The 14618-nt window shown below is 37.1% G+C and overlaps 1 protein-coding gene across 1 annotated transcript in view; it reads right to left on the reverse strand.

The window, feature by feature from the left end:
- SLC6A11 (solute carrier family 6 member 11) overlaps positions 1–14618 on the reverse strand; it is a 135534-nt gene that overhangs the window by 48798 nt on the left and 72118 nt on the right. The window lies entirely within an intron of this gene.

Below are 14618 nucleotides of genomic sequence, written 5' to 3' on the forward strand. Positions count from 1 at the left end.
GTCCCAGCTGATCAGGAGGAAATGGGAATTTTGCACTAATTTTCCCTGGAATGGGGTGGGAATAGAGATTTTACAGTATCCTTTCCCTGCTAAACCCACCAAGCCATGCCCACCAAACCACGCCCACCAAGCCATGTCACACCCACCAAGCCACACCCACAAAACCGGTAGTAAAAAAATTTGAAACCTACCACTGATCCATAGTATTATCCGGAGTCTTCTCCAACATCCAAGTTCAAAGACACCACCAATACTTTTCCTATCCTGTTTCTTTAAAATCCAACTTTTGTTTCCATAAAGTCTTACAGGCTATACCATGGTTTGCATGATTCTATGCTTTTTAAATATAGAGACATCATAGCATTTTGAATATCCTAGGCCTGCAGGGGTGCTCTACCAAATGCTAGTCTGCAGCATATTTCTTGCCTGTTTGTCCTTTATTATTGATGGTTGATTTTAAAAGGCAGAAGCCTTTTAGAACAACCAGCCTTAGAACTCACAAAACCTAAATCAGCTTCCATGAATGGGATTCAAAAGAGAAACTGCTTTCGGCTGTGCAACAGTAGCATTCCTATAACGGGAATGAGGAAATCCAAATTGAGAGAAAATCCTGGCTGCAGCTGAATTTATTATCTGCTACCTATACCTGCTCTGGCTCACTTGAGTGTTTGGTCATTGTTCTTCATAATTTATTAAAATTATTAGGGAAGAGATATCTGAACATATTTAATCCTGCATTTAATTATTGTAAATACTTTATGATGTTTTAGTCATTTTGTACAATTTTTAAATTAATGTTTTAGCATCCTAAAAATGCTAAAATTGTCATATACAATCCTAGTTTTGGTAGACAAAGTATTTGCCACCATACACCCAATGTTTAGTTTCTAAATATTCCTAACTCCTTAATTTTTCTCTTATAAAACATAGGCAATGCTTGTGAGTCATCAGTTACTTTTGTCAAGAAAATAAAGTATATGTTTTAGAGGTGAAGAAATATTCTCCTTTTGATTTTCCAGCCACATTTTGTGGACTTTCAATCCCATTAAATGTAACATTAGTTTAAGTGGATTCTGAAACACAGCGATACCTCTCCATGGCTGGCAATTTCCAGAATGTTTAGCTGAAACATTACTGACTGACCTCTTTTTTCTGTTCTTTAGCTACTATATAAAACCATTCAAAGATGTTTAGATTAGTTCTGAGATTTGAAGTGTTTTAGCATTGTGGATGATACCCATGTTTAACTCATATTTTACTTTTATCTCTTATCATATTTATATCTCACTCTCTTTATCCAGGTCCCTCATTTCATTACAGTTGCCATATTTTATATTTATTTTTTGGTTTATTGGTTTTATTGTAATGTTTGTTGCGAACCATTCAGCGGTTGAAAGCTGGATGTCATGCAAATTGTTTTTAAAAAAATATTATGTAGCTATAGGCTTTGAAAAGTATTCATTTATGGCAATAGATCCAAAGTAAGACTTCTACATTAGTAAGGTTAGATGAAGTAAGATAGATGAAGATTGGATGAAGTAAGCTACAGCTCATAAAAGGTAACTCCTTTTAATAAAATATGTTAGTTGGAAACACCATCTAAGCTGACACCAAACAAAGCACAGAACAATTCAAAGAATTAGTGCAAGACCCCTCCAGACATTGCAAAACCCCTCCGGACCCCTCCACAATTGGATAACAGCTTTCCTGTCAAACAGACAACAAGTGGTCAAAATAGGCAGTGCCCTATCAAATCCTGTTCCTGTCAATAGCGGCGTTCCCCAAGGCAGCATTCTTGGACCAACACTCTTCATATCATACATTAATGATCTCTGTGACCATATTATAAGTAATTGTGTTCTCTTTGCTGACGATGTTAAACTATTTAACACTACCAACTATACAGCTACCCTTCAAAAAGACCTTGACTTTGTGTCGGAATGGTCAAAAACTTGGCAACTCCAAATCTCAACCAGCAAATGCTCTGTCTTACACATTGGAAAAAAGAATCTGAACACTAATTACAAGCTCGATGGACATTACTTGTAGATGACCCCCACCCCGTTAAAGACCTTGGAGTTTTCATATCAAATGATCTAAGTGCCAAAGCCCACTGCAATTACATCGCAAAAAAGGCTTTAAGAGTTGTAAGCCTAATCTTACGTAGCTTCTTCTCCAGAAACACTACACTACTAACCAGAGCATATAAAACATTCGCTAGACCAATTCTAGAATACAGCTCACCTGTCTGGAATCCATACCTCATTTCGAACAATTGAGCGTGTCCAGAAATATGTTACAAGAAGAGTTCTCCACTCCTCTGATTACAACAAAATACCTTATGCCACCAGACTTGAAATCCTGGGTTTAGAAAATTTAGAACTCTGCTGCCTTCAACATGACCTGTGTTTAACTCACAGAATCATCTGTTACAATGTCCTTCCTGTTGAAGACTACTTCAGCTTCAATCACAACAATACGCGAGCAAACAATAGATTTAAGCTTAATGTGAACCGCTCCAATCTTGATTGCAGAAAATAACAGAGTTGTTAATGCCTGGAATGCACTACCAGACTCTGTGGTCTCTTCCCAAAATCCCCAAAGCTTTAACCAAAAACTATCTACTATTGACCTCACCCCATTCCTAAGAGGTCTGTAAGGGGTGTGCATAAGAGCACCAACGTGGCTACCGTTCCTATCCTAATGTTCCCTTTGATTGTATCCAATTTCATATAGTTATCACATACTTATGATTATATTTATGCTTATACATCGTATAGTTATTTCATGCTTATGCTTATATATACTGTTGTGACAAATAAATAAATAAATAAATAAATAAATAAATAAATAAATAAATAAATATTGGAAAACATGGAAAGACCTAGCCCATAAAATCGCCAAGAGTTGACTGGATAACATCATTCATGGAAAAAGTGCTACTAGTTTTTTCCTGATTTTTTGCCAACTCTGGCTATCATTTATTGATTATTTAAAGAATTTATATGGCCACTTATCTTGCACAGTAATCTTAAGTAGTTTATCACACCCAATGAATAAAATATAATAAAAACAGACAATTCTTCCTACCAGTTGCCTCACCAACCAAATAGTTTGGGCTCAGCCCCATCCAAAGCTTGGGGGAGAAAGCCAAATTGTCATTAATCTCTTTTTACAAAGTCTAAGGTTAGATTTGTAAGTGGGACATTTGTTAATTGATAAGGTGCTTGCAACCTATCTTTTATGGGACCTATTGCTAGCCTAGCATATCCTTCCTTTCTCCCACATCCTCCTTCCAACATCAGTCAAGCCACTGTTTGCCTCTGATGAAATAAGATATAGCTCGTAAAAGCTTATGTCTTAAAATAAAAATGGGTTAGCCTTAAAAGACTCCTTCTGAATTTTGGCTACTCTAAATAGCCAATGAATGCTTAAGAAAATCTGAGCAGTTTCGGCATGTTCAATGCCTACACTTTCTATTTGTAGCTCCAATTGAAACAAATTAAAACTTTAAAGGATTTGTTATCTGACCCCCCAAAAAATGACAATTTCCATATGTTTCCAGAAGACATTAGTTCTTTCAATGAACTAAGGCAGGTAACACCATGGAGGACTCTTGAATTGTGGACTCCACTAAAGGAGAGAGTTCCCCAAGTTAACGCCATCTCTTTGATCTTTTTAGTATCAAATAAAAAATCCTTTTTTCTTACAGATGTTTCATTACCCAAATGAAGTGCTAGTACTGATGATGTTACTTAATTTGGTTATTGAAACATCTTCATGAAAACAATCAAGTGCAAAGAGCATCAAGGACTCCTCACTTCAACCTTGAGCTACAAATATTCTTCTTTATTGATCTTTTTTTAAATCCCAGAATCTAAATAGTTCATATGGTCAAGATATGTAACTCCATATAATTTTAAAAGAAATTTAAAGAAAAACAAATTTTAAAATAAAAACTAACATAATTTTCAGCACCTTTTGCAAATATAGGCAATAAAAAGATGCTACCATTTAGTGTAGCCTAGTGGAGAACAAGCGGAGATTCGTCAGCCTAAATAAGAAAAAGCAAGTGCATGACAAAGAACTAAACCACTTTTTTCTTTTAAGAACAAGTGAAAGTTCTACCAAATTCATGCAAAAAAGAGCCTTGGCCTTGGAGACATTATGGCCCAGACCAGTGCAATCTTTCCTTTAAAGATTAGGAATATGTTTTCCAGATCCTTGGGTCCTTTAAAAAAAAGACTACTCATAGACTACTTTTCTTGCCTTTTTTATACTTTAATTATCAAGATTAAATATATTAAAACGGATTTTTTTAAGCCACAGTTTAAGTCAATGATCATATATGTTTTAATTATCTCTGAAATTGCTAGGAAATGGGAAAATAATTACAGTACATGTGAAAGAAGATAATGAATCAGAGAAACTTGAGCCCCAGTCTATTCAACTGTCTGCATAGTTATTGTGCAAAGCCAAAAGTGATTTTACTTGGAATATTATGATTCAATCTGGGTCAGTCACTGGGACTAGAGGATTAGTCTTCTGAGCTTTTGGACTCATGTTGGATTCCATCTTCGGGGAACTTCTCTGTCAACCAGAATGTGTGAGAGAGAAGAGCTGATGTAGTTCCCATCTTCAAAAAAGGGGAAAAAACAGATCCAGGAAATACAGACCTATCAGCCTGACCTCAATACCGGGGAAGATTCTAGAAAAGATAATCAAGCAACGAATCACCGAACACCTAGAAACAAACAAAGTAATGACCAAAAGCCAACATGGGTTTGTCAAAAACAGATCATGCCAGACTAATCTTATTGCATTCTTTGACAAAGTGACAAAATTATTAGACCAGAGGAATACTGTCGATATAATTTACTTGGACTTCAGTAAAGCATTTGATAAAGTAGATCATAACCTACTACTAGATAAAGTAGAAAAATGTGAGTTAGACAGCACCACCACCAGATGGATTCGTAACTGGCTGACCAACCGCACTCAACGTGTAGTCCTCAACGGAACTACATCCACATGGAGGGGAGTATGCAGTGGAGTACCCCAAGGCTCTGTTTTAGGCCCAGTACTCTTCAACATCTTCATCATAGACTTGGACAAGGGGAAGTCATCAAATTTGCAGATGACACCAAGCTGGCAGGAATAGCCAACACTCCAGAAGATAGGCTCAAATTACAAAAAGATCTTGACAGACTTGAACATTGGGCGCTTTCTAACAAAATGAAATACAACAGCGAAAAAAGTAAGGTTCTACATTTAGGCCAAAAAAACAAAATGCACATATACAAAATGTATATGTGGTACCTTGCTCAATAGTAGTACCTGTGAGAGGGACCTTGGATCCTAGTGGACAACCATTTAGATATGAGCCAACAGTGTGCAGCAACTGCTAAAAAAGCCAACACAGTTCTGGGCTGCATAACCATAGGGATAGAATCAAGATCACGTGAAGTGTTAATACCATTTTATAATGCCTTGGTAAGGCCACACTTGGAATACTGCATTCAGTTTTAGTCACCGCGATGTAAAAAAGATGCTGAGACTCTAGAAAGAGTGCAGAGAAGAGCAACAAAGATGATGAGGGGACTGGAGGCTAAAACATATGAAGAACGATTGCAGGAACTGGGTATGTCTAGTTTAATGAAAAGAAGGACTAGGGGAAACATGATAGCAGTGTTCCAATATCTCAGGGGCTGCCACAGAGAAGTGGGAGTCGGGCTGTTGTCCAAAGCACCTGAGGGTAGAACAAGAAGCAATGGGTGGAAACTGATCAAGGAAAGAAGCAACTTAGAACTAAGGAGAAATTTCCTGACAGTTAGAACAATTAATAAGTGGAACGACCTGCCTGCAGAAGTTGTGAATGCTCCAACACTGGAAATTTTAAAGAAAATGTTGGATAACCATCTGTCTGAGATGGTGTAGGGTTTCCTGCCTGGGCAGGAGGTTGGACTAGAAGGCCTCCAAGGTCCCTTCCAACTCTGTTGTTATAATTAAATTAAAAAGAAGTTCCCTGAGAATGGGCTCCAGAATGAGTCCGAAAACTCAGAGGAGTAAACCTCTGACTGACTCAGACTGGATCCTGCAATATTATCCTGAAAGACGTATATTTGCCTTTATTCATGATACCATATTACAGCCATCTTTGTCAATCAAGACCATATTGATTAGAAATTGTAGATTCTAATTCCGTGTTAACCTAAAAATAAGACCCTGTCTTATATTTTTTGAACCCCAAAATAAGTGCTTGGCCTTATTTTTGGGGAGGTCTTATTATTTTGGGGCATGTGGAACAAGACAGGGCTCCTCTTGCCATCTTTCCTGATTTCCAGCTCTGTCTCCCTAACCCTAACCAGAGGAAATGGTGGGGACTGGTTGCACATGTGTTTAAATATTTTCGGGGAGGGCTTATTTTTCAGGGAGGGCTTATTTTCGGGAGGCTTATTTTAGTGCATGCGCTTAAAAGCCCAATTGGGCTTATTAATTGAGAAGGTCTTATTTTCGGGGAAACACGGTATGTCTTGGAAAAGATACCATCAAAAGACTATTCAAGAAAAAGAATAGTATGTTGAAAGGTATTGGGATTATCTTGAGTACCAGCTTTTTCCTATAAGCAATAACATAAACTGGGCAGAAAAATTTCAAATATTTTATGGCATAGCTCCTGTAGTTCTATGTACATTGCACAGTATGCTATCATTTTATATTGTAAAATATGTTATCTTGTTAAGCCTGTTGTGATAGCCAGTGATAAGTCACATAAAGGGTCATATCTATTTCTACAAGAAATTTCTCTCTTATTATTTGAGACCACTACATGGGAAAATAGATCAATAGATTGGCATGGAATAGCACCAGTTAGGTAATTTCTGCCTTCCATTCTTTGCTTAGCTTGAAAGATGGAATATAGAGAAAACACAAGATCAATAGAGCTGAATGGTGTGATTTTGTTGAAATAAAAAGATAGGAGATGGGGAGCTGACAATAACTACATAATTACAGAGCTGACTGGAAAAAAATTCTTCCAGTCCTCTTGGTTAATGAGATGGTAACTGCAAGGTGCCTAATAGTTTGACAGAAAATGGAAAGCTGTAGCATATAATTATCTCCAGTTATAAAGGTATTGCATCCCTAGTTTTTATACATGCAGACAATAACTGTTCAAAAACAGAAAGTGGTATCTCAGAAATGGAATAACACGGGGAAAATGCAAATGAAAGCACAGTAAAAGCATGGCATGTCTCTTGTCTGTTTGAAAAAAGAAGAATACTGTGGTGTTGATACTAGTTATGCTATTAAGACAGGAAAATTTTAAGAAAACAGATTTTTTAAAAAGTAGCCTTTAAAAAAAGTATACATTTTTAATATAAATATTAATATAATAGCTTAATATAAATAAGCTATTTTAATATGGAATATCTTTTCACTCTGCTTATTTTTAATTTTTCACACTTAAAAGTTTGCCTATTGTCAACTTCTTACACACACCTTTTTCCAATGAAATTTGCACACTGATCAAAATTATCTGCAGTTTGGAAAAGGTGCAGAGACGATTGCCTCAAAAAGGATTTTCTTCACCTGGTATCAAAACAGTAGGCAGTATGTGTTTGAGTTGGATTGCAACTGCTATCACAAAGCCAGCGGTATTTTCATCCTTCCCTGTTGCAGTGAAATCAAAACACATATTTATTATGGTCTTTTAAAAAGCTCATTGTGTCAGCCTGCTTGAACACATTTTTACCTCAAGATGGCATTGCTGCTATTAACAGCAGCACGATGTTCTGTTGAACTGAGTATTTCAGTGGCAATGTTTTGGCTTAGCTAAGTAAAGCAGTTGGAAGAACAGAAATGTGTATTTAGCTTCTATAAATCTACCAATATCACTTAGATAATCCACACAGTTTATGTATACCAATGCATTTCGAAATGTAACTTGTAATTTAATATATAACTTCTTAAATTTCTTATATCTTACAAAATTGACCACACATTTCCATTTTATGTATATCAAATTATGTTCTTTCTATACATCTTTACTGCTACTATCCAGGTTTTTTATCACATATGCTAAATAAATAAATAATGTGCTAAGAGTATTTAGATTTATATCGCATGTCTTAATGTGCTCAATATAAAAATGAAGGGAAATCATAGTATTGATTTTTGGAAGGGTCCCAGGGGTTCAAGTTTTTCCTGTGTGAGATGTGATGTGACTCATTTCATCTCAGAGATAGATGGAATAAACAATAATTTAGTATACAGTACAATTTTTACAGAAAATCATTCCCCTGAGGTCAGATTGGCCCGATCTTGATGGCCTTCTGGAATGGCCTGAAGCCATAGTTTTTTCATCTGGTCTCGAATGATGTGGAACCCATAAAATGGCTGTACTCTCATGGTGCTTGTACTGTATGAGTTTAATTATTTTTTAACATTTTCACTGTTTATATAACTGTTTTATTATTTTGGTACTGCATTATATTTAAATAGTAAGCTGCCCAGAGTCATGAATGTGAGATAGGGAAGATATATAAATTGAACGAACGAACGAACGAATGAATGAATGAATGAATGAAATTTTTAACAAAAGAAGCATAGTTGTGATACTTTCAGCCTGGTGAACTAATCCAGACAGGAATCACACTTAGTACTAGCTCTAAGTTTGTTAAAAGCATACATTAAATAACCTTGTAAGCGTCTATAAACAGAATCTTCCAGATCTGAAAGTATATCTCTCCTCACTGGCTTTTACAGTCCTAGAAACTAGGGAGGGATCTTGCTGAGATATCCACCATCCCCCATTTTTTCTATGGACTCAGCTGCCTTTTATCTAACTGTCATCTAGTCTGCAGCTCTTCCTCCTATCTCCCCAGGTAATTCCAACATAGTGTTACAGATATCATAGTCCTATACTTTAACAGAAACAATGAGGATTCATTTTGAGCAGTTACATCTACATTATCTATCTATTCAAATATATCAAATTAAAGTCACTGATGTAGCTAACTGGGGTTCTACTTCCATACTTTGTCAACTGATTTCCATCAGCAAAACAGTACAACATGAAAAGCATAGTAAATCATTGCCATAATTACGCTTCCATGAAAAGCTTTACAGCATGAGAGAGAATAAATTGCTATACAACTCTATCCTTTATGTAAATCCAAAAACATTCATAAGGAAGATTTGCAAGGAACAGAATAAATAGCTTTCTAAAACTTTAGTTTCTCTAACAAAACTTTAAATCATAGTTCTATGCTATCTGTGAAATGTCAAAATAATAAAATGACTCCAAGAACCAACAACAAACATCTAAGAGCAATGTGTAAAATTGAAAGCAATCTAATAGCATGTTGCTCAGCTGAAAGTGCTATCACACACTGCTTTCACGAAGATGTGACCTGTGAACAGAAACAACTGGATTTCACATCCAAGTGTCTTGTTATTGCTGAGCAGAGATACCCTTTAACAGGTTTTATGGACTGCCCCATGGGATCCTTCATACTTAAAAGCAGCCAAGTTTAAAATACTGTTTTGTCTTCAGACATACAGATTTATGAACAAGATTCTGTATGAATAACTATCTTGAATATACACATAATCATAACATCAAATGGGAAATGAATAAAGGCAGCATGCTGATCATACAGTTTGCTTTTTTATTGCTTTCTTCATTTAAAATCACTGCAAAAAAAACCAACCACCACAAAAGGGGAGGTCCATTAAATTAAATTCTATCAGTTCTGATGACTTTCTAAATTTCTTTCTTAATCAATTTGAGAAAATCATATCTGAGCTAGAGATTAATATTAAATCAGCTAGTCATGCTGCAAATATTACTAAAGCATGCCACTTAACGACCTGAAGATGAACAAAGTAGCCCGTCAGAGTCTTTTCCTGATTGAGGGATACAAAGAACCAGAGCAAATTTTACATTATGAAATAAAACTTGGCTATGGGTCACATTCTCTACCAAAAATTCAGGAAGTAGTCATCCCAATGCACACAGAACCACTGCAATATAAACTTCAGAAGACATCACAGAGGAACCTGAATTCTAATCTATATAGTGGTAAGTGGTCCAAATGTAATGGCTGGAACCAATCCCCATGGAGATCCCATACCTTCCAAAGATACTTTACGAATCTTCACATGGATGGGAATGTACCTTTTTCTTGGATTTCTCTCCTCAGAAATCACCAAAAAGCAGCCAATAAAGAATACACATTCTTAATCAGTAGTGGGTTGCTACTTGTACATAGCAGTTTGGGCAAACCGGTAGCACTGACGATCACCTGGTAGTGAACCAGTTCCTCCTGATGTTCAGATTGGCCCATCTGCCCACCTGGGCTCCTTTTTACCTTTATCTTCTCAGCTGATTAGTGCGGCAGAGTGGATTGCTGCGCAAATCAGCTGTGCTCTCCCCAGTAGAAACATGTAAGTGGAAAGTTTTCGCAAATAGTGCACATGTGCACAGTATGCGTTTGGTGCGCATGCGCGCGAAGCACAAAGCGTCCAATCAGCGAACCAGTAGTAAAACCGGTAGCAACCCACCACTGTTCTCAATACTCACAGAAATAGGGTGAGAAACAATATCTAGTGTGACTAAAAAGGCCAATTCGAGAGTGGCAATCCTTCCACACTAAGGGCAAATACATTCTGTCACCTGCCCAGCCCCCAGTTTTTGCTGGTTCCGGGACTGCCTTTTTGCCTCAGCCTGCTGAACAAACATCTCTTCGAATTGGAGAAGGCCATGCTGTGTTTTTAGCCTTCAAGCTGAACGATCAGAGGTCAAGGTTTCCCAGTTGTTAATGTCCATTCCCAAGGCCTTTAGATCCCTCTTGCAGATATCCTTATATCGCAGCTGTGGTCTCCCTTTGAGGCGCTTTCCCTGCACTAATTCTCCATACAGGAGATCTTTTGGAATCTGACCATCAGCCATTCTCACGACATGCCCAAGCCAGCGTAAACGTCGCTGTTTCAGTAGTGTATATATACTAGAAATTCCAGCACGTTCCAAGACTGCGCTATTTGGAACTTTGTCATGCAAGGTAATTCCAAGAATACGTTGGAGATAACACATATGAAAGGTGTTCAACTTCCTCTCCTGCGGTACGTAAAGGGTCCAAGACTCACTGCAGTACAAGAGTGTGCTCAGGACGCAAGCTCTATAGACCTGGATCTTTGTATGTTCTGTCAGCTTCTTATTAAGCCATACTCTGTTTGTAAGTCTGGAAAATGTGGTGGCCGCTTTACCAATACATTTATTCAGCTCAGTATCTAAAGAGAGACTGTCGGAGATAGCTGAACCGAGGTACACAAAGTCATGGATGACCTCCAGTTCTTGTGCAGAGAGAATCCACGTCCGGACTCATGACTTGTGTTTTTTTCAGGCTGATTGTTAGTCCAAAGTCTTGGCAAGCCTTGCTAAAACAGTCCATAAGTTGTAGAAGGTCTTCGGCTCAGTGAGCAGTAACAGCATCATCATCAGCGAAGAGGAAATCCCATAAGCATTTCAGCTGGACTTTAGACTTTGCTCTCAATCTAGAGAGATTAAAGAGTTTTCCATCTGATCTGGTCAGGAGATAAATACCCTCTGTTACAGTTCCAAAAGCATGTTTCAGTATGACAGCAAAAAAAAGATCCCAAATAGATTTGGCGCAAGGACGCAGCCCTGCTTCATTCCACTTCAAATGTCAAAGGAATCTGATGTTAAGTCATCAAAACTAAGGTGCCCTTCATTTCCTCATGAAAGGACCTTATGATGTTGAGGAGCTGAGGTGGATATCCAGTCTTGGGGAAATTTTTATAAAGGCTGTCCCTACTAACCACGTCAAAGGGGGAAGGGGAGTGGCTGTTTGAGTGAGTGAATCATGTGACTGCTGGGACAAAGGCACTCCAGCTCCCCTCGTGGGTAAATCTGCTTGTCTTTAGGGGGAAGGGAAGTGTCTGTTTGAGTGAGTGTAAGTGGGAAGTCTTGTTAGTTCTGTGCGTGGGAAAAAACTGATTAGACGGTGTCCATTAGCCTTGGAAGGCAACTCATGTAGGAGAAGGAAAACTCAGATCTCAAATCTCCACTGCCTATTTAACTACTACACTGATAATTCTTTAGGTAGAATTATTTCCACATAACAATTGATCTGGGTGCTGTTTCACACACACACATATACCTTCTTCAACTCACCCAACCTCTCTCACATACCCCTGGGTATCTTCCCCACAATGCTTCTTACCCCTGCACCCACTCCATGACCCACGTAGCACCTCTTGTGCACCCTCACCATTTGTGCCACCCCATGTATCCTCCCAAACCTTCTTGTCCACACTTTTGTATATTCCAGCACCATTCTTGACCCATGCAGTACATTTTTCACACCCTCATGCAACCTCCCTGGTCTGTGCAGCACTTGTGCATCCCTTTCCACTCTTGTGCATCCTACTCAATCCTTTACTACACTCCCATGTACCATCCCCCACTCAGCAGCAATCACTTTACCTACTTGTGAGTCTGAGACTTGTAACTTCCTGCTGGCTTCCCCACTGACTTTGGTTGCAGGATATTGCTTTGCCTAACAATTGTGGGATTCAGTTGATGATAGCAACTGGGACTGCACGGGTTGCCATTGGTAGGTGATGCAGTTGAGTTTTATGATTGTATCACTTGGTGACAGAAATTCTGGTCCCAATTGCTATCGTAAGTTGGATATTTCAGACCTCAAGAACTATAAAACACATACATTTAACATATTTAAGGGGGCTAAGTTCAGAAAACTTAAGGGATATTAGGTATCATGGAAATAAGTTCAGGATTATACCATTTTTGAAAGGTATGTGTGCAAAAAAACCTATTAGAGTTCTATATTAGGGTAGTGCATTGCCTTTCAATTTTGGAAGGAAATGTTTTATAGTTTGAAAAAAATGAAAGGAATCAAACAGTCACAAAAACTGACTTTTTACTGATACAACAAAAAGGAGCATTATAGAAACTGAATATTATCTTTTCCTTAATTGGTATATGCTAATAAGAAGATTGATTTATTGTCCCCAAATCTGACAGTATTTTTTTTAAAGCTACAAGCAGTGTTTATCTATTCTGTAAGTACTATTCTATAAGAACTGTAAGTACTATTCTGTAAGAACTGCATCTGGCTGTTTGTTATTTTATGCATTTGTGCGGGGTTTTTTTCCTGCAATTGTAAGATTCCTAACTGAGGCTGAACTGAACATTGAGGTCGACACCCTTGAGTCTCTCATAAAGCCTTGCAATACAACTTTAGCAGCAGACAGATATATGATGTCACAGATATATGAGGCAGAGATGAAGAAGAAATGGTCCATTCTCCTTGTCCTACCCATCCCCAAGTGATCTTATAAACATGAAACTGAATTTTTTGCCTCCAAACACTACATCAAAAATTCAACCTCTTGACCAAGGCATACTCAAAACATTCAAAATGCACTACCAAACCCAGCTTCTGCAGTGGATTATTGCTAAAACATAAAGCTACGATCCATTCGAAGAAGCAAAATCCTAACCCTTAACTTAATTCACTTAAGTGAATTAAGTGAGGAGGACACAGAAATTGCAGATATTCCAAAAGAAGAGGATGTCAGTCATTTGATAATGCAGTTAAAGATATTTGCTGTCCAGGTACACTGAGTGATATAGCCAGCATTGAGAGTTCTTTCTCCTTTTCTCATAAAAAGAATAAAAAATAGACTAAAATTGACTTTTTTCCCCAGAAAGAATGATCAAACCATGAGAAAAGGATACATACGTAAATGTATTAATTTTGTATGCTCCAGTATTGTATGAATTATTTTCCTATGTTTTCACTATGTGTGTTTCTGTATGAAATTCTCTAAGAAAAGCTTTACAATAAAATGTGGTACGTGTACATATCAGTACAATTGTTCCGTATGTTGACCATTTTCGTTCAGTCCCTTGGGTGATTAACTTTCAGAGGTTTTACTGTTTTTAGAAAACATACATTGTCTTCAAAATAAATATATCAATTAAACAATAAAATCACCACGTTAAGCATAGCAGTAAAGATTAGAAGTAAAAACATATAAAACTAGTTTTCACCACATAGAACACATCTCTACAAAAAAATATTCAAACTAATAAAAAAATAGCAATTGCTCCAGACTGCTTCTATACTTTAAAAGCAGCCAAAATATTTATATTTAATTTTGCAAAGCAAAGCTACTAAAAGCAGCCTATGTTTTGTAAGTAATTTTGAGGAATGAATTCACATTGTATTTTACAATATTGCATTTTACATTGTAAATGAAAACATGGTATTCAAAATTTTGTCTCAGAATATTACTATTTATTTAGTATTCATCTCTTGAAGTTCTATTTTTCCTTTTCTCTGAAGAATACAAATGGCCTTTCTGAGTTTTATTTCCATAACAACCCTAGACTGGACTGAGAGAAACATGATTTGTAAAACACATCTTTGGTCTTTCCATTATTTCAGGTTCAGACCTTTATCATTTTTTAAATTAACAAACACCTGATTTAGCATAACAAGGACATCCAGTCAATACAGTTAGCCAAATTAAGACTGTTCCTTAGACAGAACACATTTTGCTATATT

This window comes from Ahaetulla prasina, chromosome 2 (assembly GCF_028640845.1).
Source record: "Ahaetulla prasina isolate Xishuangbanna chromosome 2, ASM2864084v1, whole genome shotgun sequence".
NCBI lineage: Eukaryota > Metazoa > Chordata > Lepidosauria > Squamata > Colubridae > Ahaetulla > Ahaetulla prasina.